This window comes from Balearica regulorum, chromosome 24 (assembly GCF_011004875.1).
Source record: "Balearica regulorum gibbericeps isolate bBalReg1 chromosome 24, bBalReg1.pri, whole genome shotgun sequence".
In the NCBI taxonomy this organism is placed as follows: Eukaryota; Metazoa; Chordata; class Aves; order Gruiformes; family Gruidae; genus Balearica; species Balearica regulorum.
In genome coordinates this window covers 4,759,222-4,762,878 of record NC_046207.1, presented here as the reverse complement: position 1 = coordinate 4,762,878, position 3,657 = coordinate 4,759,222, and positions in this window count along the sequence as shown.

Here is a 3,657-nt window from a genome sequence, read left to right as displayed (position 1 = left end):
GCGCTGGCTCCTGCCTCTCCCCGACACCCCCCCCCCCCCCCCCCCAGGCCTGTGGGGGTCTGCCCCTGTCATCCCCCCCCCAGCTCCTCTCCTGGGCTGCAGCTTCCCCCCCCCCAGCTCCTGGCCCCTGCTCCTCAGCTTGTGTTAAATAATAGACGCTTTGACCTAATTTTGCAGCTTCCCCGGGTGGGGGGGCCCCAGGCAGGCGGGGGAGCGGGGAGGGGCTGGGGCTCCGTGGGTGCCCCGTGTCCGGCCATCGCATCCCACCTCCAGCCCCCTGACCCCCAGGCCCCCCAGCTGCCCCCTCGGCATCTCCCAGCTGGGGATGGGGTGTGGGGTGTGTGCCTGGGTCCTCGTCGTGCCTCAGTTTCCCCTGGCCCTGTGGCTGGGGGGGTCCCCGCGGGGTGCAGGACGTGGGGACGTTGGCTGTGCCCCTGCCCTGGGCACCCAGCGCCAGAGCGGAGCCGGGCCAGGCCGCCGGATGCCACCGTCGCACTGGGCGTCCCGGTGCAGCCCCACCTGCCCACCCCCAGTTTTGGCAGGTGGTGGCACTGCCCCAGGACACCCGGGGGACAGGGCCAGCCCTGTTCATTGTGGGGAAACCAGGGGGACGGGCAGCGGCCCCCACCAGGCCCCAAGCACGGCTCAGCCGATCGCTGCCACGGGGCTATTTATAGCCGGATCTGCCATGTGTCGGACATGTGCAGCGGCACGGGGGGGGGGCGGCAGGTTCAGGCCGGGCTGCGCCCGCTCCGCTCCACGTCCCTGCTCCCTCGCCGTGCTGGGGGGCTGAGGGGGACCCTGTCCCTGCCCCCCTCTCCACACCACGGGGCTGAGCGGGGACCGTGGCCCTGCCACCCATCACCGGGCCACGGGGCTGAGCAGGAACTGGCATTGTGACCCACTGGGCCGGGCACGGGCTGCCTGGGGTGTCCCTGCAGCCCCCCGCCCCTCATCCTGCCCTGTGCCGGCCCCACGCCTGTGACACGGCGCCACGGCATGGAGACGTGGCACATGGTGACGGTGGGTGGAAGGAAGCGGCTGGCAGCGTGTGTGTGACCGCAGTGACGCGGCGGTGACGCGGGCAGACGCGGTTGTGCCCCTGCTCCCCACATCCCTCCGCTGCTCCGGTCCCTGACCCACCCCCCCCTCCATGCCCACTGTGGTGCTGGGCAAGATGCTGCCTGCACAGGCAGGTGCAGGCAGGGCACGGGGGGGTCCCCCATCCCTGAGTCTGACCGGCCATGCCGGGCATCCTTCGGTGAGGCCGGAGGGTCCCCGGTCCTGGCAGTGTCTCCAGGGCAGCCTGGCTGCGCAGTGGGGACGGGGACAGCAGGGTGGCACGGGGGGACATGGCCCCGCGGTGTGGGAACGCGGCTCCCCTTGCCGTGCCAGCCCTCCGGGGTGCCCATGGCCACGCCGGCCCCGGCTCCGCTCTCTGCCGCAGTGGATGAAAAATCGATAGCGCAGACGGATTCAGCCGTGCGGGTGCTGGAGCTCCCGCCGGAGCCGTTCATCACCGTTTGGTGAGGGGCTGGCAGCGCCGTGGCGGGAACACCGTGGCTCCAGGATGCTGCACTGGCCGCAGGACACCTCGGGATACCCCGGGATGCCCGACCTGGCACCGCGGCCGACAGCCGGTGCAGCGGCAGCACCGGGAGGCTGAAGGGCCAGCGAGGGTCCATCCCCCTGCTCCGGCACACATGTGCCCGTGTCCCCTTGCTCCGGCACACACGTGCTGTGCCCACGGGGCTGGGCAGCGCCCGGCCGCACCGCGAGCAGCCCGCGGTGTGCGTGTCCAGCCGCGCGCCCGCCCTCGTGTGCACGGTGGGGGCCCGGTGTCCCCTCGGCTGTGTCCCCGGCGCCCCGGCAGCCTCCCTGTCCTCCCTTGCACTCTCCTTACATAAGCGGCCACGTGGCGGGCACGGCCCCCTCCCGCCGCGCCGTCACCGCCGGCACCCAGATTCCATCTGACAGCCCCTTTCCGCTCAGCTGCGTTCCTGCCAGGCACCGGGGCCGGGGGTGCAGGGCAGGACCCCGCACGACCCCGCCGCGCCGGCACTGGGCCCCGTGCGGGGTGAGGGCTGAGTGGCCTCGGCGGGATGGGGACACCGGGGACGCAGCCCTGTCCCGCCGGCACCGCCCGTCTGCACCCCAGCACCCCGCTGTCCTGCCCGCTCCGCTGTCCGTGCCCTGCCGGGCCTCGGCACCTCGATGCCGCGGCACAGGCCGGGCCCTGCAGCCGGACGGCAGCGCATCCAGATGGCAGTGGGTTTAGCCCCAGGGCAGCCCCACGGTGGGGTCCCCGGTGCCCGGCGGCCGCCCCGGTGGGCCACGGAGGGGGTGGTGGGCTGGCCGCCGCGCACATCTGGGAGTGATTTGGCACATTCCTCTGGGCTGAGCACATGCCGGTGGCTGGGCCTCACCGCAGCCGGCAGCTCCGGCGTGCTGGGGAGGGGGCTGGAGGCCATGCCGGGCCGCGGGTGCCCAGGCCTCGCTGCCCTGCGCCTGGCCTGGGCTGTCCCGCCTCGCTCTGCTGAGCACACGGGGGAAACTGAGGCACGGGAGCGCTGCTCAGAGCGGCCTGGGGGGCACCCAGCCCTCCTGGCCTGGGCACCGCGGGGCCTGACGGGCCTCGGGCAGTGTGGGCGGTAGCAGGACCCCCACGGGGCGTGTGCTGAGGCTGCCCAGACTCCTCACACGTGTGTCTTCACAGGGCAGCTCCTGCCCCGCTGTCCCCCCTCCCCAGCCCTCATGCTGTGGGGCTGGGCTCTGCCAGCGGGTGGGGGACTCCTGGGGGCTGCTTCTGGCCTCCCCTCCGCAGCGGACGGCCCGGCCCGGCTCCCCTCCTGCCTCAGTTTCCCCCGTTAACGGGCGAGGAGCGGCAGAGCTGGGGGTCTGCTCAGCCCCGGCCCGTGTTCACCCAGGTCCTGGTGGCCCCGGGGGGGCTTTCACGGGGGCTTTGCTTTGGGGGTCCGGACCCCTCCCCTGGGGCGTGGGGGTCCTGCGTGGGGCTGTGCCAGGGCTGCCCCAATGCTGCAGTTCTCCTTTTTCTTCCCTTTTTCACAGCAAAGTTGCTTTAACACCTCACGTGCCCTCAGCGGGCTCCAGGTGGGCGGCCTGGTGCGGTGTGAGGGACACGGGGGTGTCCAGCTCTACCCCTCGCATCCCATGGACACCCCCCCCCCCCAAGTCTTTTTCCTTGGGTGCCCCCCCCCCCCCCAAAGAGGATAGGACAGCTCAGTGCAGCATGGGGGACCCATACCCCCCCCCCCTTTCCCCACCCTGGGCCTTGCGTGACCCCTCAACAGAGGGAAAACCCCCTCGGTGAACGTGTGTGTGTGTGGGGGGGGGGGGCGGTGTGGAGAGGAAAGACGGGCAACGATGCTGAGGGTGCGCGGCCCCTTTAAGAGCCCTCTGCCGTCGCGCGGCGTGCGCACCCACTTTCTGCCCTTCCGCCTTCTGGAGACTTCAAAGAGTCCGGCCACGCCCCTCGCCACGCCCCTCCCGCCAATGGGGCGCCGCCGGAGGCGGCGCCCCATTGGCGGGAGGGGCGTGGCGAGGGGCGTGGCCGGCGGAGAGGGGCGGGGCGTTCTCCGTCGTTCCCCCCCTCCCCTCCGCCGCCGCCGCCGCCGCCGCCCCGCCCGGCCCAGCCCC